Source organism: Salvelinus namaycush, chromosome 15, assembly GCF_016432855.1.
Source record: "Salvelinus namaycush isolate Seneca chromosome 15, SaNama_1.0, whole genome shotgun sequence".
Lineage (NCBI taxonomy): Eukaryota > Metazoa > Chordata > Actinopteri > Salmoniformes > Salmonidae > Salvelinus > Salvelinus namaycush.
The window spans coordinates 41,960,627-41,983,602 of NC_052321.1; the positions used below are offsets into that span (position 1 = coordinate 41,960,627).

Below are 22,976 nucleotides of genomic sequence, written 5' to 3' on the forward strand. Positions count from 1 at the left end.
GTGGAGTGATGAATCACGCTTCACCATATGGCAGTTCAACGGAATATCTGGGTTTGGCGGATGCCAGGAGAACGCACCCTGCCCCAATGCGTAGTGTCAACTGTAAAGTTTGGTGGAGGAGGAATAATGGTCTGCGGCTGTTTTTCATGGTTCAGGCTAGGCCCCTTAGTTCCGTTGAAGGTATATCTTAACGCTTCAGCATACAATGACATTCTAGACAATTCTGTGCTTCCAACTTTGTGGCAACAGTTTGGTGAAGGCCCTTTCCTGTTTCAGCATAACAATGCCCCCGTGCACAAAGCGAGGTCCATACAGAAATGGATTGTTTGGAAGAACTTGACTGACCTGCACAGATTCCGGACCTCAACCCCATCGAACACCTTTGGGATGAATTGGAACGCTGACTGAGAGCCAGGCCTAATCGCCCAACATCAGTGCCAGACCTCACTAATGCTCTTGGGGCTGAATGGAAGCAAGTCACTGAGCAAATCAAGAATGGAGGCTGTTATAGCAGCAAAGGGGAGATCAACTCCATATTAATGTCCATGATTTTGGAATGAGATGTTTGACAAGCAGGTGTCCACATACTTTTGGTCCCGTAGTGCATTCGGAAAGCATTCAGACCCCTTGACTTTTTCCACATTTTATACATTACAGCCTTATTCTAAAATGGATTAAATACAAAAAAATCCTAATCAATCTACACACAATACCCCATAATGACAAAGCTAAAACAAGTTTTTAGACAGTTCAGCTTTTTTATTTTTTGCAAAAATATCTTATTTACTTAAGTTTTCAGACCCTTTGTTATAAGACTCAAAATTGAGCTCAGGTGCATTCTGTTTCCATTGATCATCCTTGAGAAGTTTCTACAACTTGATTGGAGTCCACCTGTGGTAAATTAATTTGATTGGACATGATTTGGGAAGGCAGACACCTGTCTATATAAGGTCACACAGTTGACAGTGCATGTCATTGTAAAAACCAAGCTATGAGGTTGAAGGAATTGTCCATAGAGCTCCGAGACAGGATTGTGCCGAGGCACAACACTTCTGCAGCTTTGAAGGCCCCCCAAGAACACAGTGGCCTTAAATAGAAGAAGTTTGGAACCACCAGACTCTTCCTAGAGCTAGCCGCACGGCCAAAATGGGCAATCGGGGGAGAAGTGCCTTGGTCAGGGAGGTGACCAAGAACCCGATGGTCACTCTGACAGAGTTCCAGAGTTCCTCTGTGGAGATGGGAGAGTCTTCCAGAAGAACAACCATCTCTACAGCACTCCACCAATCAGGCCTTTATGGTAGAGTGGCCAGACGGAAGCCACTCCTCAGTAAAAGGCACATTACAGCCCGCTTAGAGTTTGCCAAAATGCACCTAAAGGACTCTGACCATGAGAAACAAGATTCTCTGGTCTGATGAAACCAAGATTGAACTCTTTGGCCTGAATGCCAAGGCTCACATCTGGAGGAAGCCTGGCACCATCCCTGTGGTGAAGCATGGTGGCAGAATCATCATGCGAGGAATGTTTTTCAGCGGCAGGGACTGGGAGACTAGTCAGGATCGAGGGAAAGATGAACGGAGCAAAGTACAGAGAGCTCCTTGATGAAAACCTGCTCCAGAACACTCAGCACCCAGACTGGGGCAAAGGTTCATCTTCCAGCAGGACAACGACCCTAAGCAGACAGCCAAGACAACACAGGAGTTGCTTCGGGACAAGTCTCTGAAAGTCCTTGAGTGGCCCATCCAGAGCCCGGACTTGAACCCGATCGAACATCTCTGGAGAGACCTGAAAATAGCTGTGTAGCGACGCTCCCCATCCAACCTGACAGAGCTTGAGAGGATCTGCAGAGAAAAATGGGAGAAACTCCCCAAATACAGGTGTGCCAAGCTTGTAGCGTCATACCCAAGAAGACTCAAGACTGTAATCGCTGCCAAAGGTGCTTCAACAAAGTACTGAGTAAAGGGTCTGAATATTTATGTAAGTGTGATATTTCAGTTTTTTTTTTAAATACATTTGCAAAAATTTCTAGAACCCAGTTTTTGCTTTGTCATTATGGGGTATTTTCTGTAGATTGATTATATCGTTTTTTCCCCCTCATCAATTTTAAAATAAGACTAACGTAATAAAATGTGGAAAATGTCAAGGCGTCTGAATACTTTCCGAATTCACTGTAAGTAAAGTATTTATGTATGTGGGGAGGGGTACTTGCTCCAACACAAGGGAGGGGGTTAAATAATTCTCACAACCTACCTCGGATACATTCATACGTTACTGCAATGCAGAGTCAGCAGGGTTTTGCATTGCGTTCAATCGAAGACATATTATTTACTCTAAATTAATTCATGTCAATTAGTTTCCATTTGTTTATCAGTTAGGCCCCATAACTGATTGTAAGAGTTGAGATGATTGAAAGGAACGTGTAGAATTGTATTTTAATGAGACCTCAATAGTCTTGAATGTTGATTCTTTAACAGTATTAGTATGTTTTACATTTTGTTGGGGGATTTCCAGGGGTTGTCAACTGGCTCCTTTAGTTTTAATTCAAATAAACCCCGTAAATTTGATCAAACAATGTCTGGGTTCTTTAAATGGTGATTTATTTAAATTATTTTTGGGGCCACATTTCTGAGCCCACTTAAAATGTCTTAAGTGTCAGTTGTTGAGTGTCATTAATACCACATTGACAAAGCTTGTCCCTCCTTATTTTCTCTCCTTTTTTTACTTAAAGCCTTATATAATGCTTTATAACTTGTATGATGGGCCTTTTATACTGTCTTACGATGAGGTTTATATTATGTCATATCTCTCTATGTATCAAAATGTAATTTGACTCAAAATGGCTGGTACTTCTGAAAGCCAATAAAACATTGACAGCAGCTTTGACAGACAGCTTTCCGTCTTCTCTATAGTTACAGTAACTTACCCATAGGTGTCAATCGGGGGGGGTCCAAGCCCAGCTCCAGCATCCGGGGACTAAGCTCAGCCACTTTGTACATTTACCTGGACACTTTATTTAAATTTTATTACAACAGGTTGCAATCCATCAGCCTTAGACACACACACACCCTCCCACCCCTCCACCCCTTCCACCGACGGGGGAGAAACTGTCACCGCGTCAGCCACAGCTAGTCTGGGGAGTTGAACTTGACTGAAACATATGTCTTCAATTTTAATAGCTCTCTCTCCTCTCTCTCTCCTCTCTCTCTCGTTCTCTCTCGTTCTCTCTCTCTCTCGTTCTCTCTCTCGTTCTCTCTCGTTCTCTCTCTCTCTCGTTCTCTCTCTCTCTCGTTCTCTCTCGTTCTCTCTCTCTCTCGTTCTCTCTCTCGTTCTCTCTCTCGTTCTCTCTCTCGTTCTCTCTCGTTCTCTCTCTCTCTCTCTCTCTCTCTCTCTCTCTCTCTCTCTCTCTCTCTCTCTCTCTCTCTCTCTCTCTCTCTCTCTCTCTCGTTCTCTCTCTCTCTCTCTCTCGTTCTCTCTCTCTCTCTCTCTCGTTCTCTCTCTCTCTCTCTCTCGTTCTCTCTCTCTCGTTCTCTCTCGTTCTCTCTCTCTCGTTCTCTCTCGTTCTCTCTCTCTCGTTCTCTCTCGTTCTCTCTCTCTCGTTCTCTCTCGTTCTCTCTCGTTCTCTCTCGTTCTCTCTCGTTCTCTCTCGTTCTCTCTCTCTCTCTCTCTCTCTCTCTCTCTCTCTCTCTCTCTCTCTCTCTCTCGCGCCCCAGATGGCCTAAAGGGGGGAATGTTGCCTGAGAAGCGGCGTTTCATGTAAGAATAATTAGTGTTAAGTAGCTGGGCGATCTGTTTGTTACGCTACAGCTGACACTCGGTTTATGTTTCTTGAGGAGGATGATGGATGAAGCAGGAGTTGATGCTAATTAGCCTAAATTGTCGCAAAGAATGCAAGAGGGGGCTTGCCTGTGCCCAGTACGGCCCTGCGCCTGCCGCGATCACGGCAGCAGAGCCCAGGACAGTTTCCATTGTTCCTGCCTCTTCGCACTCTGGGCGTAATTGAATGGAGCTTGTGGCCATTCATCATTGTACTGGGCCGGGCTGGGCGGCAAGAGGCAGTGGCAGGAAATGAATGGCCAGAGCTGTGGCTGGGTCGTATTCACTAGGTACCAAATGGAAGAAAATAGACTTTAGAGAGGGACAAGGGACTGTACTTGTCCAATAAGAAACACGTGCGTTTTTTTTTTTCATTGCTGAAACGTTTTGCTACGTTTTGTGCACTCATGAATACCAGGCTATTAGTCGCTGGGTGATGGAGGATGTCACTTTTTTCCCCCTGACCAATTAAGAGACACAACCTGAGTCCAACGGGGCGTGACATGGATGGTTACCAAATGACCTGCCCTGACTTTCAAACCCCTCCCCCTCTCCTCGCTGACAGTCTGACCGTGAAGAAATAGTGTCCCTGTCGGCGTCAAGCTTCCCTACCCTGTGTCCCTGTGCTTTCTCGCGGCAGGTTGATTGTGTGCCCTTACAGACTCTCACAGATGTGTTACTCTGTCACTTTGACTCTGTCACTTCCACATCATGGATTTTTTTTTTTTAAAGAAACAAGAAGCAAATAGACCCGCTTGTGTACATGGTCGATCGGAGAAGATAGATCAGAGGGTAAGATGGAATTCCCACCGTATTGCATAGAGCTACCTGTAGGGGTTGGGGCTATGGGTTGATTTGGGACTGTGTGGCATTACCTAGGAGGGTGTCCCTCTCTACTCAGTGTCGCTCATCTTAATTAGTTTTTGCTGCTTTTCCCTCCCCGTTTATTTTCCCCTCATTTGCTGTTTTTCCTGCAGCAGGAACCGCTGGGGGGGGGAGAATGTGTGGAAAAGACTTACACAAATACTTGGAAACTGTTCCAGCAGCTTTGCGTTGGAGTGACGCTTAGATAAACCAGCCCACACACACACACACACACACACACACACACACACAGTCCTACTCTTAGCAATACAGGAGATGTGTGTGAGATTCCGTGCTGCTTTGTGCATGAAATGATGTTGTTGCTGTTACATTTCAGAGCCAACCAAACACAGTGGATGCACAGCGCTCACACACGGGGTCCAGAACCCTCTGCTCTATAGAGCTGTTGGTGGGTTCTGTTCACCAAGAAGCAGCGAGCCTGGCATGTTGCATTGAACCCTACAACACAACACGCCTGACCCCTCACGCTTCACTCGACCTGGGTTCCAATAATATATGAAATCTTTCCAATATTATTTGGCATTTGGTTCAGCCTACATGGAGTGCCATGTGGACATGGGTTTGGACTTTTGCGACTATTGTATTGGTACCATTGTGCCAGGCAAGATCAATCACGCCCGCTGAAGTATTTGAAATGATGTCAAATAGTATTTGAACCCAGGTCGCTCCAACCTTGTTCGCAAACCCCCCCCCCCCCCCCCCCCCCCCCCCCCCCCCCCCCCCCCCCCCCCGGGGTCATGCCGATCGCAGCTAGAACAGAACCAACGTTGCATTGCATCTGCTAGTCATCGACCTTTTTTTAAGCATGTACAATACAACCGTAAACAAATCGGCATCGTTGTATAAGGCCCAGAGTGGATGTCTAGTGTCAAGTCCTATAACGGAGAACAGAGCAAGGTTAGGGAAGTAGATATGGAGTGGACTCCCGACGTATGTTCAACCTCACAGGGAAGGGCGACTCTGACCATGACAAGGGTTTTGCGGTCCTTCGCTTGCAGCCTAGTTCAGGGTGACTTGCATAGCCCTTTACTTTGGCTCTGTACCCCGCTGGAGGTTTCATGCTCTGTTTGTTTAAATGGTCACTGCCGGCATCCGCTAAATTGAGCATTTTTCTCAACCAAAAGCGACTGTAACTCAACCTGATATCGGCATGTTTTAAATGTCATGCCCAAATCATCTCCAAGTAACTTCGATCCAAGTCATTAAGCTACACAATCCTTTTTTTGGGGAGGATTTGAACTTTTTGCCATGCTTTCAGTAGATATTGTGGCCAAATATGTTTTCTATGGTTTGGGTTGGGTTCTGTTGGGCTCTGATTTGGCTGATTTCTGTGGAGTGATGGAGGCTAGGGCTTGAGGGGTGTTGGGGGTGGGTGAACAAGGAAAGGGATGAGGAGAGGAAGTGAGTTAGGCTCGGATGGGCGAGAGTGAAACTTTAGTATGATTGAGTTAAGAGGGGAAAGAGCAGGGAGCCCTCAGGCTGCAGTGCCATCCAGCCACTCGGATGCTGTGTGTGTATACATGGCGGTTCTGTCGTGTGTGTGTGTGTGTGTGTGTGTGTGTGTGTGTGTGTGTGTGTGTGTGTGTGTGTGTGTGTGTGTGTGTGTGTGTGTGTGTGTGTGTGTGTGTGTGTGTGTGTGTGTGTGTGTGTGTGTGTGTGTGTGTGTGTGTGTGTGTGTGTGTGTGTGTGTGTGTGTGTGTGTGTGTGTACACGGCGGTCTAGTAATGCTAGCCCAGTCAGTAGAGGGGAGATTGTGATGGAATTACTTGGTCTGCCTAACCTGATTGGCATACTGTGTACCTGGAGCTTGTGTGGTGCCATGTATATTAGTTTGGTTCAAGGCCTTGTGGCCCTATCTTAGTGGGCTTCCCCTTTTCCACATGTCCCATTTAATAGACACATATCCCTTTTATAATGTATAAGGCTTTACAACAACATTTAAATGTTGTCCTTATTCCGAGGCTTAGGGGGTTTTCAGTAGTCCTTCTGCTGTTGCATAATGATACTGTTAGAGAGGAAAATCCAAGTGTCTCTCTCCCCTCTCTTTCCTCTCTCCCCTCTCTTTCCTCTCTCCCCTCTCTCTCTCTCTCTCCCACCTCTCTCTCTCCCACCCCTCTCTATCACTCTCTCTCCCCTCTCTATCACTCTCTCCCTCTCTCCCCTCTCTTTCCTCTCTCCCCTCTCTCTCTTTCCTCTCTCCCCTCTCTCTCTTTCCTCTCTCCCCTCTCTTTCCTCCCCTCTCTCTCGCTCTCTCTCTCTCTTCTCTCTCTCCCACCCCTCTCTATCACTCTCTCCCTCTCTCCCCTCTCTTTCCTCCCCTCTCTCTCTTTCCTCTCTCCCCTCTCTTTCCTCCCCTCTCTCTCGCTCTCTCTCTCTCTTCTCTCTCTCCCACCCCTCTCTATCACTCTCTATCACTCTCTCTCCTCCCTCTCTCTCTCTCTCTCACTCCACGGTGCACAGCGTGTGAGGTGCTGTTTAAACTGTGGGAAAAATGTCCCAAACTTAAAGCAATGCGGAGCCGAGCCGCCTCTCCCCTAACACACAGCACCCGGAGCTAAACAAAAGCAGATGGCATAAGGTTTACAGAAATCAGAACATTCTTTTCCTGTTTCCATCGCATTCTTCTAAACACTTAGAGAACACGCTTTGAAGTCACCATAGAAATCTAGTCTGCGGGAGAAACGATAGCATCTCTCCCGAGCAACAGAGCGAAAGGGAGGGGGGGAAAGGGAGGCGGCGGCGGCGGAGGAAGCAAAGGGCGGCGAGGAGAGGGAACGAGTAAAGGGGATCACGTTTATTCTGCTCTCAGATGATTTCAAGTTGAATCTGTTTGAATTCATTCGTAGAACCGAGTGCAGTGGAACGTAGCTCCATCCCCCTGATGCAGATGGAAGTCGTTCTGATGTTGCTTTGCTGGTTGAGACCGATAGTACAACAGTAACAGTTGGTGGGACAGCACAGCCGCGAGCCTAGCTTCCATACGGGACCCTGTTACTTACAGCCTACACAAAGGCTTTTATGATGTACTTTTGTGCTACGTAGCTAATGTGGCAGGCATTTGGTAGCGTTGGTAAGATGCGTACCTTCTCACCGGGTTCGGGTTAGCCGTACCATAGTTCTGCTCTCTATAGACTGTGACAAGTCCGAGGCAACGTGTAGAGTATCGCTCAAGTCATCTTCTGTTACTTTCTCATATCGATGTTAAATGGATTTCCGGATCCTTCCGACCTTCAATGCGAAACGCATTTACAAGCTCCGATCGTGTACGTGATGCTTTTAGACTTGCAGTGACAGGCCACACTTGTTTCTGATTTGCTTGTGCAAATCACCCGTTATTGCTTTGCGTTAGGAGAGCCAGGAGCAGAACAAACAACATTCTGCTCTGAGAGCTCCGCTGAGTACACTGTGTACGCTCAGCCCTTGTTGTACAGTAATACAGGGTGGCATGTGGATCACTCACACGATGCTCGTCTCTCTACATGCCACCGCTACACACGCACACACACGCACGCACGCACGCACGCACGCACGCACGCACGCACGCACGCACACACACACACACACACACACACACACACACACACACGCACACCGGCGCTACAGATTGGACCTCAGTCACAGTTCTGCCTCGTTTCTGCTTCCTGGATTCTCATCCTCAGGCCTAGCAGACGTGTGTGTGTGTGTGTGTGTGTGTGTGTGTGTGTGTGTGTGTGTGTGTGTGTGTGTGTGTGTGTGTGTGTGTGTGTGTGTGTGTGTGTGTGTGTGTGTGTGTGTGTGTGTGTGTGTGTGTGTGTGTGTGCGCGCTGCGGTCTTGTCATCCTTCGGGCTTAGCAGACGCATTCCACATGAATTATAATTCAATAGAGAATGATGTTGCTTTCCTTAATTTGACCGTCAACGGTACAGGAAAGGCAGAGTTCCAGTGGGTTGGCAGGGTCTGACACTGCGAAATGGAATGACAGTACTGCAGCCCAGTATAATGCCACACATATACTGACAGTACAGAGGTCCACACAGACCGCGTGATGCATCGTGGTCATGTCTGAATGGAGATGGACCACCGTGTCTGATGAGCACTGAAAACCTTCTCATCTGAGACAGGAGCCTTTGGAGCCGGGTTTTCTGCTGAGTCAGGGATCAAGTGGTAAAATAAAAAATTGATGGGTAAATACATGTTCAGTGGTCTGAGGGGCTTTGTCCATGGCTTCCAGTTGTTCTGTTTCTATGGTGTGGCGCTTAAAGGGGAGCAGGGTGGGAACTGAGAGATTATCATGATGATACAGTAGGAACGGCAGGCATTTCCTCCTCCCAACACAGTACAGGGCCTTCTCTCTGTCTCTCTCTGTCTCTCTCTGTCTCGCTCTCGCTCTCGCTCTCGCTCTCTCTCTCTCTCTGTCGCTCTCTCTGTCGCTCTCTCTGTCGCTCTCTCTCTCTCTGTCGCTCTCTCTGTCGCTCTCTCTCTCGCTCTCTCTCTCGCTCTCTCTCTCGCTCTCTCTCTCGCTCTCTCTGTCGCTCTCTCTGCCGCTCTCTCTGTCGCTCTCTCTCTCTCTCTCGCTCTCTGTCGCTCTCTCGCTCTCTGTCGCTCTCTCTTTCTCTGTCTCTCTCTTTCTCTGTCTCTCTCTCTGTCTCTCTCTCTGTCTCTTTCTCTCTCTCTTTCTCTGTCTCTCTCTTTCTCTGTCTCTCTCTTTCTCTCTGTCGCTCTCTCTCTGTCGCTCTCTCTCTGTCGCTCTCTCTCTGTCGCTCTCTCTCTGTCGCTCTCTCTCTGTCGCTCTCTCTCTGTCGCTCTCTCGCTCTCTCTCTGTCGCTCTCTGTCTCTCTTTCTCTCTCTTTCTCTCTCTCTCTTTCTGTCTCTTTCTCTGTCTCTTTCTCTGTCTCTCTCTTTCTCTGTCTCTTTCTCTGTCTCTCTCTTTCTCTCTCTCTTTATCTGTCTCTCTCTCTTTCTCTGTCTCTCTCTCTCTCTCTCTGTCTGTCTCTCTCTGTCTCTGTCTCTCTCTCAATTCAATTCGCTTTATTGGCATGATGTACATATTGCCAAAGCTTATTTTGGATATTTACAATATAAATAAAAAAATGAGAATCAAAATTGTCAATGGGACAACAGTAACAACAATAACCAAGGGTCAAAATAACCATACATTCAACAATAACAATAAGGATACAGTAGAGTACATGTGCAGGTTGATTGGTCTGTCAGACACTGTCCCTCAACTTATGGCAGGCAGCAATGTAGTGCGCTGCCAACCCACAGCTCTCTGCGTCCTCCCCCAACAGGACTGGCAAGGCTGTGCTCACTGAGCCTGTACTTTGTCAAGGTTTTTCTAAGGTTTTGATCAGTAACCATGGTCAAATATTTAGCCACGGTGTACTGTCGATTTAGGGCCAGATAGCACTGCATTTTGCTTTGTGTTTGTGCTTGTGTTTCCCAATAAGCAATGTAGTTTTGTTTTGACTGTGTTGTAATTTGGTTTATTCTGATTGATTGGATGTTCTGGTCCTGAGGCTTCAGTGTGTTAGTAGAACAGGTTTGTGAACTCAGCCCCAGGACCAGCTGGATGAGGGGACACTTTTCTTTGCTCAGCTCTTGGCATTGCAGGGCTTGGTAATGATATGAGAAGGGGTCACTGTATTTTAGATGTTTCGAAAACTTAATTGCTCTTTTTTGAGTTTTTATTATTAGTGGATATTGGCCTAATTCTGCCCTGCATGCATTGTTTGTAGTTTTCCTCTGGACATGTAGGAGAATCTTACAGAATTCTGCATGCAGGGTTTCAATGGGGTGTTTGTCCCATTTGATGAAATCTTGTTTTGCAAGTGGACCCCATACCTCGCTGCCATAAAGTGCAATTGGTTCAATGACATATTCAATTAGTTTTAGCCAAATTTTAATAGGTATTTCAATTTGAATTTGCTTTTTAATGGCGTAGAATGCCCTGCGTGCTTTCTCTCTCAGTTCATTCACTGCCTCATTAAGGTGTCCAGTTGAGCTTATTTTTAAACCTAAGTAATTGTAGTGTGTGCAGTACTCTATATATTTTGTACCAATAGAGAACTTTGGTCTAATTCCCTGAGATCTGGATCTTCTCTGGAAAATCATTATTTTAGTCTTTTGGGGGTTTACTGCGGAGGGCCCAGGTCTGGCAGTACTGCTCTAGCAGGTCCAGGCTCTGCTGTAGGCCATGTGCTGTGGGTGACAGCAGGCATAGGTAATCTGCGAAGAGTAGGCATTTAACTTCTGAATTGTGGAGACTAACACCAGGGGCTGAGGATTTTTCTAGAATAGTGGCCAATTCGTTGATGTAAATATTGAAGAGTGCAGGGCTCAGATTACAACCCTGGCGAAGGCCCCGCCCCTGGTTAAAGAATTCTGTTCTTTTCTTACCAATTTTAATGCTGCACGTATTGCCAGTATACATTGATTTAATTATGTCATATGTTTTACCCCCTACACCACTTTCAATAACTTTGTAGAACAGTCCTGTATGCCAAATAGAATTAAATGCTTTTTGGAAGTCGATAAAGCAAGCGTATATTTTGGTATTATTTTGGTGGACATGTTTATCTATCAGGGTGTGTAGGGTGTAAATATGATCAGTTGTGCGACGTTTTGGTATAAATCCAATTTGGCTTTTACTCAAGACATTGTGCTTATTAAGGAAGTTTAGAACTCGTACATTGATAATACTACAGAAAACCTTCCCCAGGTTACTGTTCACACAAATGCCTCTGTAATTGTTAGGGTCAAATTTGTCTCCGTTCTTAAAGATTGGGGTTATGAGTCCTTGATTCCACCTACACTCAGGATCAAATTAAACAGTTTTAATATAGCTAATTGAAATTTTGCACTAGTGAGTTTGAGCATCTCATCAGGTCTGCATGCTTTTTTACATTTGAGAGCCTGAAGTTTCTTATAGAGCTCCTGGTCAGTAATTGGGGAGTCCAGTGGATTTGGATTGTCCTTTATAGCTTTTTCTAATCCATTCAACTTCTCATGAATTTGGCATCTCTCTCTTTCTCTCTCTCTCTCTCTCTCTGTCTCTCTCTCTCTGTCTCTCTCTCTCTCTCTCTCTCTCTCTGTCTCTCTCTCTCTCTCTCTCTCTCTCTCTCTCTCTCTCTGTCTCTCTCTGTGTCTCTCTCTGTCTCTCTCTCTGTGTCTCTCTCTGTCTCTCTCTCTGTGTCTCTCTCTGTCTCTCTCTCTGTCTCTCTCTCTGTCTCTCTCTGTCTCTCTCTGTCTCTCTCTCTCTCTGTCTCTCTCTCTCTCTCTCTCTCTCTGTCTCTGTCTCTGTCTCTGTCTCTCTCTCTGTCTCTCTCTCTGTCTCTCTCTCTGTCTCTCTCTCTGTCTCTCTCTCTGTCTCTCTCTCTGTCTCTCTCTCTGTCTCTCTCTCTGTCTCTCTCTCTGTCTCTCTCTGTCTCTCTCTGTCTCTCTCTCTCTCTGTCTCTCTTTGACGCTGCTTTATTGGCATGAAAAACATTGTCAATATTGCCAACGCAACAACGTATACAATATAGATTGTAATAAAAGACTGCAGAATAATAATATCAAGTGGCAGTAAATAATAATACAAATAAATAGTAACAGTCGTTAGTATTAATATAATAAATAGTGACGATAAAAGGCTATACATGGAAAATGAAACTACAACTAACTTCTAACTAACTTTCATCCTCACCATTACATCAGTACTACAACTACCATCATTACTACTACTACTACTACTACTACTACTAAACCGCAGGTTTAATAAGATCCAATGTGTTATAAATGTATTAAATTCTGCCAATAAGGAATCTCTTGGTGAGGAATATTTCTCACAGTGAAGGAGAAAGTGCATCTCTGTTTCTACCTCCCCTGTTGTGCAGTGACCACATACACGCTCCTCTTTGGGTAGCCATGTCTTTTTATGTCCACCGGTTTCTATTGCCAGTTGGTGGTCACTCAGCCTGTACTTGGTAAGGATCTGTCTCTGCTTCGTATCTCTGACAGAGTAGAGATAATCTCTCTCTCTCTTTCTGAGACACACACACTTCTTGTTTGGATTTGCTGTTTTCCTCCACGCGTTCCATTCTCTCTCGCTCTCTCTCTCGCTCTCTCTCTCTCTCTCTCTCGCTCTCTCTCTCGCTCTCTCTCTCTCTCTCGCTCTCTCGCTCTCTCTCGCTCTGACACACTGTTCTGCTCTACGCGTTCCATTGTTGTCCTTGGCCCTGCTGTAGGTGATGCTGCAGGCCAGGCAGCCACTGGAAAACTGACTGCCGGTGCGAATTTAACTGGAGGACAGGGAACAGGGTTCATAAAACACTCCTCTGTTCATCCCTCCATTTTCCATCTGGAGGGGGAATGGACTTGTGGGGTTTTTCCTCACCTTTTACTTGAGTTGTTTTGAAAGCACAGAAGCTCTAAGGGAAGAGACTGGGACGGGTTAGCTAACTCCACATTAGGGCTGGTTGATATGGCCTGAAAATCATATCTCAATTATACAAACAGTGTTTACTTATTGGCGATTCAATATATATATATATTTTCTTTTTTATTTAAATACGCATTTTTTGCACAATTTAAGGTCAATACACTGCATTTCAAACAGGGAGCAATAGTCTAATGAAATCAGGGCTTGTTAAATTATAACTAGGCTAAATATAAGCCTCCCACAACCCACTAATCATTTCATCAAAATAGTTTCACCTGCTTTTTTTGTCTATGAAAGTCTGTCTATGAAAAATAACCTTTTTTTTTTTTTTTTTACAAGTGTAACCAGAACAATGCAAACCAGAACCATGCAAACCAGAACCATGCAAACCAGAACCAGAGCCGTGCAAACCAGAGCCGTGCAAACCAGAGCCATGCAAACCAGAGCCGTGCAAACCAGAACCAGAACCATGCAACCCAGAACCAGAACCATGCAAACCAGAATCATGCAAACCAGAATCATGCAAACCAGAACCATGCAAACCAGAACCATGCAAACCAGAACCATGCAAACCAGAACCAGAACCATGCAAACCAGAATCATGCAAACCAGAACCATGCAAACCAGAACCATGCAAACCAGAACCAGAACCATGCAAACCAGAACCATGCAAACCAGAACCAGAACCATGCAAACCAGAGCCAGAACCATGCAAACAAGAACCATGCAAACCAGAGCCATGCAAACCAGATCCAGAACCATGCAAACCAGATCCATGCAAACCAGATCCAGAACCATGCAAACCGGAGCCAATGAAACCGGAGCCATGCGAACCGGAGCCATGCGAACCGGAGCCATGCGAACCAGAACCGGAGCCATGCGAACCGGAGCCATGCGAACCAGAACCGGAGCCATGCAAACCGGAGCCATGCAAACCAGATCCAGAGCCATGCAAACCAGAGCCATGCAAACCAGATCCAGAGCCATGCAAACCAGAGCCATGCAAACCAGATCCAGAGCCATGCAAACCAGAGCCATGCAAACCAGATCCAGAGCCATGCAAACCAGAGCCATGCAAACCAGATCCAGAGCCATGCAAACCAGAGCCATGCAAATCAGATCCAGAGCCATGCAAACCAGAGCCATGCAAACCAGATCCAGAGCCATGCAAACCAGAACCATGCAATGGGACATCCACCAATAATGAAAATGAACACAGATCTCATAAACAATCTCTCTAACTCAATCTTATTATTATTATTTCAAATCTTACCATCTTGGATGTTTTTGCTCGCTATCAAGGTAGAACAGTTGAACTGTTCTAAACCCCCCCCTCCTGTCCGTCTCCAGCTGTTTGGACAGCATGCCAGCCCGTTCACTTTGTTTAGATGCTGAAATCAAGTGGCCTACCTGGATAAGAAGATCATTACTTCTTACAAGGAGAAGTTCCACTTTTTATGCTCATAGCAAATGTATAAAACAAAGACTAGACAGCTAGCACGTAAGTCTGTGGCTAAAATGCTGCTAGCTGTACCGCAATGCAGCGTGCGGAAAAAATGTAGCGTTCATTTTCCAGAACCAATGTTCATTGATACTACCTTTTTTTTGTTGTTGAATTTTAATGTCTCAATAATGTCTCGATGTGTTTCGGTTCTGTTGGACCAAAGCTCAAATGCAAATAGGGAGTTGAAACTGCGTGTTGTCAGAGAAGTGGTGATCTTTCGTCTTTGTTGTTGTGAGTGGCAGGGAGAGAGAGGTGTGTGTGTGTGTGTGTGTGTGAGAGTAAATGTGAAGGTGCACACTGCACATAAAAAGCGAAGGAGACGAGACCAAAAAGGCATGAGGCAGACACAAACGCTCAAAAAAGCAAACAACGTTTTCTTGCGATAGTCAATTAGAATTTCGCACTAAAATATAAATTAGAATGAATCCAAATCGTTGGATATATCACCCAGCCCTACTACACACTATATTTGGGGTGGGATGAAAGAGTGGAAGAGAGAGAGAGAGAGTGTGTGTGTGTGTGGGATGTCTACCGTACGGGATGAGCGAATGAACGGGCGAGAGGTAGAGATGCAGAGAGGGGGGAGAGAGAGTTGCAGTGGGAAGAGGAGGTCTTTCTTACCTCACGTGTGCTGAAGCCGGGGTATTATTTTGACTCCCTCCAAGCGCCGTAAAAAGCACGTCTCTGTGCTGCTGATTCATGACATCGTGTCCTAAATATTTCCGAGTCAGGAAGTCCATTTTAATATGGCTGTGTGTGGGGTGAAGTGGCGGCCAGTGTGGTGGGTAAGGAACAGGGTGAGGTCACGATGATGTAAGGGGTCACTATGGACGATGAAACAACATTGTAAGGAAGCCCTCCAAGGCCGGTCCATGGCTGACTGGGGACCCCGACAGTAGTGACTGAAGGGAGCATTAGACCACCAGAGATGTCCATGCCACCCACCCAGACAGATCATCCATCTCCCTATGGCTTCCCCTGAGAAGGAGTTCTCCCCTGAGTACATGTCCCCGGACACCCTCCACCCTGGGCCTGGCAGGGCTGTAGCAGCGGGGAGCTTTCCTGGTGCTCTGAGAGGAGGACATGGTAGCGGTGTGAAGCATCTCATTGTCCTGGCCTGGGGTCAGCAGGAGGAAGCCTCTTCCTCAGTTCCTCCGCAGCGTGTGTGTCTGGGTGTGAAGCAGGCGGAAACTCTGGGTGAAAGATGGCTCTGGAGAACGCGAGCCAAGCCGTGAAAGTTCAAATAAATATTGAGAAGCTCGAGAATAGCCCTGGTGGTCTGGGAATCCCTCCACCCCCACAGCTGCTGTTTTCGCTCTCTGCCGCCCTTGTCTCGAGAGAACACACACTGTCGTTTTAGGGAAGGCTAGTGCTGGGCTGGTGGCATAGTGTGCAACCCTCGTCCTGGAGGGCCACTTGGGCTTCATGTTTTTTGATTTAACCGACCTGGAGGACCAGGTGTGTTGAATTTAGGCAATCACTGAACTGATCCGTTAGCTGAGTTGGTCAGGTGTGTCGGGGTCGCCTACCTCCTACGTTGTGTGTTTATGGTTGGCTTCTCCCTTGAACTGATTCCCTCTTGAAAGGTGCTCCACTGCCTTCATAAACACAACACAGCGATAATATTGTCATACTGCAAAGTCGACGCAATTTCCGGTCAGTTCAATGTCGACTTGTCCGATGGCCCTCACCGTTATGGATTCAATATGTTCTGGGTTAGAGGTCAGCGTTCGGCATTCAGCTGCAGTCCCGTGTCCGAGTACACATGGCTCCGAGCGGTTACAGCGAGACAACGCTCTAGCCCATGAAATGAAGGAGGAGTTAGTTCAGTATGAATCCATAGACCCCGCAGGTAGCCAAAACACATAGGCTGTGTCATAATGTAAAACATCCAGGACAAATTGAATCATGTTTGGACAGATTGAGCCTTCAGAGAGACACGGGCTGCATACCTGTTGAACTGAGCATTGAGAAAGATTGTAATGCGGCCTTCTCCGTCCAACTTCTCTTTCACTTAAAACAACAAATGATTTCCCCCCCCCTCTTGGACATCATTGCACGCGTGATAGAACAGCAGACTAGGATTATTTTTACCACAATGCAGAGTGCTCCTCTGACCCATTTCCAAAACGCTAACAAATGCGCCTCGGGGCGACCAGTGGTGCTGCTTCACCAAATGCGGATCTCAGATTTAATAGACGCTAAAAGTATGCGGACACCCCTTCAAATTAGTGGATTCGGCTATTTCGGCCACACCCGTTGCTGACAGGTGTATAAAATTGAGCACACAGCCATTCAATCTCCATAGACAAACAATGGCCCATACTGAATGGTCCGTACTGAATGGCCCGTACTGAATGGCCCGTACTGACGAGCTCAGTGTCTTTCAACGTGATACTGTCATAGGACGCCACCTTTCCAACAAGTCAGTTTGTCAAATTTCTGCCCTGGTCAACTGTAAGTGCTGTGAAGTGGTAGGCCACACAAGCTCACAGAATGGGACTCCCGTGTGCTGAATGAATCACGTAGCGGGTAAAAATTGTCTGTCCTCGTTTGCAACACTCACTACCGAGTTCCAAACTGCCTCTGGAAGCAACGTCAGCACAAGAACTGTTTGTCGGGAGCTTCATGAAATGGCCGAGCAGCCGCACACAAGCCTAAGATCACCATGCGCAATGCTAAGCATTGGCTGGAGTGGTGTAAAGCTCGCCGCAATTGGACTCTGGAGCAGTGGAAACGCGTTCTCTGGAGGGGTGAGTCACACTTCACAATCTGGCAGTCCGACGGACAAATCTGGGTTTGGCAGATGCCAGGAGAACGCTACCTGCCACTATGCGTAGTGCCAACTGTAAAGTTTGGCGGAGCAGGAATAATGGTCTGGGGCTGTTTTTCATGGTTCGGGCCCCTTAGTTCTAGAGAAGGGAAATCATAATGCTACAGCATACTAATGACATTCTAGACGATTCTGTGCTTCCAACTTTGTGGCAACAGTCCTGTTTCAGCATGACCATGCCCCCATTCACAAAGGGAGGTCCATACAGAAATGGTTTGTTTGAAAGAACTTAACTGGCCTGCCCAGAGCCCTGACCTCAACCTCATCGAACACCTTTGGGATGAATTGGGACGCCGACTGTGAGCCAGGCCTAATCGCCCAACATCTGTGCCCGACCTCACTAATGCTCATGTGGCTGAATGGAAGTAAGTCCCTGCAGCAATGTTCCAACATTAATGGCAAGCCTTCCCAGAAGAGTGGAGGCTGTTTTTTAAATTTAATTTAATTTATTTTACCTTTATTTAACCAGGTAGGCCAGTTGAGAACAAGTTCTCATTTACAACTGCGACCTGGCCAAGATAAAGCAAAGCAGTGCGACACAAACAACAACACAGAGTTACACATGGAATAAACAAACGTACAGTCAATAACACAATAGAACAAAATCTATATACAGTGTGTGCAAATGAGGTAAGATTAGGGAGGTAAAGCAATAAATAGGCCGTAGTGGCGAAATATGCTGTTATAGCAGCAAAGGGGGGGACCAGCTCCATATTAATGCCCATGATTTTGGAATGAGTATTAGGTGTCCACATGCTTTTGTGTTCCTGATTTGATGAGGGGAAGCCTTTTCTAGTGTCACCGCCTGTTCCTGTAGATGGCCTGTCCAGAGCACCAGAGCTCCAAAACCACGTTTCTCTAAAGTTATCTATCCGGATTTCAGCCATCGGATGGGATTAAAAGCATAGAAATAGGAAGTAACAGAACGCCCCCATTCAAGTCGGCGATTTCTATTCATTCTATTTCTATGCTTTTAATCCTGTCCAATAGGCGAAATCCGGATGACTTTTGGAAAGCTGTCTGTGTTGTATATAGACCTGGGCCTTCCCAGTAGATCAAGCTGAACCCCCAGCTCTAAATCTGCTGGGTTGATGTAAGGGGAGAAGCATGGTAGAATAACAGAACGTGCACTTTGTTCACCCCAGCCTGCCATAAAACAGGAAGAATTACAGAGTGAGAGACCGTTTAACCGGCCTCGTAAATACGTGTTTGCCCTTTAGTCTATTTTCCCTCCCTTCCTTTCTCTCTGTCCTCCTGTGACACTGGTTGATGCTGCTGTGAAGGCCTGGCCCAGACTAAGATGCACACTTAATGGACCTTTGTAGTTGGCGTCTGTGTGTTTTGTGTCGGTGTTTGTGCAATACACATGTTTACAGTCATACTATTTATCTGTGGCACACACACACACACACGTCAAGGGTGCCCGTCCTTGTGCGCTTGTGTGCGGGCGTTCGTCTCCGCCTGCGTGTGTGTGGTGTGCACCTGCGTCCGCCGTCCGTGTGCGTGAGGGGCTTGGTTGTGTGTAGTTTCCAGGCAGGCGGTGGGAGTGGAGGGAGTGGGTGGGGCTCGTCCCTTGTACTCCGTACTCCTCTACCCTAAGCAAACCACAGTAGGGCAATAATCACTTAACCCAAATCAGAGCAGCGTTCCTCCGCAGCTGGGAGGCACACGGTCTGGGGAGGGGACGACGGGGGAGGGAGGGAGGACTCGTTGGACAACAATGAGGAGAAGGAAGACGCCTCCTCCCTTTTTTAGCCTAGCCTGTACCCCCGGGGCACATTGTTGTAAGTGTGTGTTGTTCAGTCTGTGTTGTAATGCAGTGTGGCGGGGGCCCGCTGTTGAAATCAGATGGCCTGTCTGATCCGATGGTTAAGTGTAGTGAGCCGGTTTTGTGTTGCGATGGACGTCCTGACTGTCACTGCTTCAGGCCCGTGGGGAGTGGCAGGGAGACGCACTCTCTGACGGAGCCTGATACCCAGGCGCTTTATTGGTCTCCGCGCCACAGCCAAGACCTCCAGGACGCCGGGCCAGCTCGGTTTCAGTCTCCGCTATGTCCTTCGCTTCCGCCTCCACAGCCCTACAACGCTGCTGCAGTGCTTATCTCCCCTCCACTCACTGCCTGCTTAGTGGCCAAGCCTGCTCTTAATTAAATGGAGATTGCGGCAATATTGTATCAGGGCGAGAGATCTGTGTGTGTGTGTGTTCGCTCCAGCCGTGTAGTGGTCTCACTGCTGTGCCGCGTCTACCTCATAACATCTGCCATTCGTTTAGAGGGAAGACAAACACACTGATGACAATGTCCTGCACCGCAAGGATCTACTCCCTCTCTGTCTCTGTCTATGTCCCCCGTCTGTCTCCCTTCCTATAGCATATATGACATTCGACTCTTTTGTGTACATATATTTAGAATGGTATATGTTGCACGACTAAATGTATAGAATTGAAGTTAGCGTTGTTTAAACACAACCCCGTTGGTCTCACACAGGGTCTCAGTGGTCACTGATCTACAGTATATGTCTATCTGTGACTGTAATGTATACGTGTGAAATCTGTATCCTTTTATGTTTCCACGTCGTAGGTCTGAAAACAGATGGCGAGCAGGGAACAACTCTCCTGTTAGATATTCCCCTCCGTCCCTGAAATAGACGAGCTGCAGCGTTTTGAAAGTGTCTGTAGTCCTGTGTGTTTTCACCGTGTATGGGTAGGATGTGTGTGTGTGTGTGGGGTGAGATGGGGGGGGGGTAGTTTGGTGTGGGGGGAGAAGGTGTTGAAGTGGAACAACACGTAGATCAATGAGGAAACAACCTGCTCCCCCAGCTACTGACCCAGAACAACCCAAATCCTCACTAATGGACGGAGGAACACACACACATACTTAGGCATTTATATATATATACACACACACACACAGGGATACGCACTCCAAAGATGCAGGCAAACACACACACACACACACACACACAAAGGCAGGCAGACTCGCATAAGAAACACTCCTTCCACTCACCATTGTTAGCACGCACACACATGAATTCAGCAATTAGCCTTTAATTCCAGTAAGGTTTGCTTAGCTTATCTTTGACGGTTGAGTCTCAGCTTTGATAAGATAATGGGACTAGTTAGGGTTGGTTGCACCTGACGTGTGTGTGTGTGTGTGTGTGTGTGTGTGTGTGTGTGTGTGTGTGTGTGTGTGTGTGTGTGTGTGTGTGTGTGTGTGTGTGTGTGTGTGTGTGTGTGTGTGTGTGTGTGTGTGTGTGTGTGTGTGTGTGTGTGTGTGTGTGTGTGTGTGTGTGTGAGAGGAGGCCCTGGGTTATGGTGAGCACTGCCTGGACGTGCTCACAGCGTGTTGACTTAAACCTTCAGACTGCGACATCAATCATGTGTGTATGACGGGCTCTCTAACTGCCCTCTGAACCCTGCCCTCTGAACCCTGCCTGCCTGGCTCGACGTTAGGCTACTTCATCTGCCTGGCGACTCCCGCTCTGCTCTGTGTGTGCGTGTATCAACCAGCTCCATTTAAAAGAAATAAAAACACTGAATTTCCTTTTCCTTTGCTTCTTTTTCCCCACACACTTAAAACCCTCTCTTACACAGGCACACACAAAACCCTCTCTTACACAGGCACACACAAAACCCTCTCTTACACAGACGCACACAAAACCCTCTCTTACACAGACACACACAAAACCCTCTCTTACACAGACGCACACAAAACCCTCTCTTACACAGACACACACAAAACCCTCTCTTACACAGACACACACAAAACCCTCTCTTACACAGACGCACACAAAACCCTCTCTTACACAGACACACACAAAACCCTCTCTTACACAGACGCACACAAAACCCTCTCTTACACAGACGCACACAAAACCCTCTCTTACACAGACGCACACAAAACCCTCTCTTACACACACAAAACCCTCTCTTACACACACAAAACCCTCTTACACACACAAAACCCTCTTACACACACAAAACCCTTTCTTACACACACAAAACCCTTTCTTACACACACAAAACCCTTTCTTACACACACAAAACCCTCTCTTACACAGACGCACACAAAACCCTCTCTTACACAGACGCACACAAAACCCTCTCTTACACAGACGCACACAAAACCCTCTCTTACACAGACGCACACAAAACCCTCTCTTACACAGACGCACACAAAACCCTCTCTTACACACACAAAACCCTCTCTTACACACACAAAACCCTCTCTTACGCACACAAAACCCTCTCTTACGCACACAAAACCCTCTCTTACGCACACAAGACCCTCTCTTACGCACACAAAACCCTCTCTTACACAGACGCACACAAAACCCTCTCTTACACAGACACACACAAAACCCTCTCTTACACACACAAAACCCTCTCTTACACAGACGCACACAAAACCCTCTCTTACACAGGCGCACACAAAACCCTCTCTTACACAGACGCACACAAAACCCTCTCTTACACAGACACACCGACATACTGACACACACACAAACACACATGTTGTCTGTGCCTCTCTCCATCAGAAAGACCGGGGAATTGGCTGTAAATCCTTCCTTCCCATTTTTTCGTTAGACCGCCGGAGCATTTGGAAAAGGTTTTTTGCAATTATATTTAACCATACGTGGCCGGCATCCCAATCAGGCCCCGAGTCCTGGTGATCACATTTACATGGTCTCAGGTTCTCCACTTCCCTCCTGTCAGAGAACACACACAGAGACAAACATGCGTATGTACACTATACACACACACACACACACACACACACACACACACACACACACACACACACACACACACACGTAAGTGCTGTACCCAGGATACAGCAGGCTCAGGGGCAGGGACCACCTGGATCCTCAACGACTCCTCTCTCTCTCTCTCCTCCGTCCCCTCTTTTTCCTCTCCTTTCCGCCTTACTCCCCCTTCTCTATTTCGACCATTCGTTGTTTCCGTCTTCCTTCCTTTGCGTCCTGTAGTGTATATGTGAGAGATTTGATCTGTTTTTGTGACGTCACGTGAAATGTTGTTTTGTGTGGATTATTATCATATCAGTGTGTTTGCAGTGTTTTCTCTGGAAATCTTAGTGGCAGGCTTTTTATTTATTTTTTTATTTCACCTTTATTTAACCAGGTAGGCCAGTTGAGAACAAGTTCTCATTTACAACTGCGACCTGGCCAAGATAAAGCAAAGCAGTGCGACACATACAACAACACAGAGTTACACATGGAATAAACAAACATACAGTCAATAATACAGTAGAAAAAGTCTATATACAGTATGTGCAAATGAGGTAAGATTAGGGAGGTAAGACAGTAAATAGGCCATAGTGGTGAAGTAATTACAATTTAGCATGAACACTGGAGGGATAGATGATGATGTGCAAGTAGAGATACTGAGGTGCAAAAGAGCAAAAATAAATAACAATATGGGGATGAGGTCGTTGGGTGGGCTGTTTACAGATGGGTGGGCTTGGAGTCCGGTGGCAAGGCCCCTGGGAGACATTTTTGAAGAACGATATTGAAAGTCTCAGTT

The 22,976-nt window shown here is 46.8% G+C and overlaps 1 long non-coding RNA gene across 1 annotated transcript in view; it reads left to right on the forward strand.

Annotated features, from left to right (window-relative positions):
* Positions 1 to 13,667, forward strand: part of LOC120060542 — a 44,622-nt gene extending 30,955 nt beyond the window's left edge. The window contains exon 3 of the long non-coding RNA XR_005478234.1: positions 13,438 to 13,667. This is a non-coding gene — a long non-coding RNA (uncharacterized LOC120060542). The remainder of the gene's footprint in view (positions 1 to 13,437) is intronic.
* Positions 13,668 to 22,976: the final 9,309 nt, after the last annotated feature.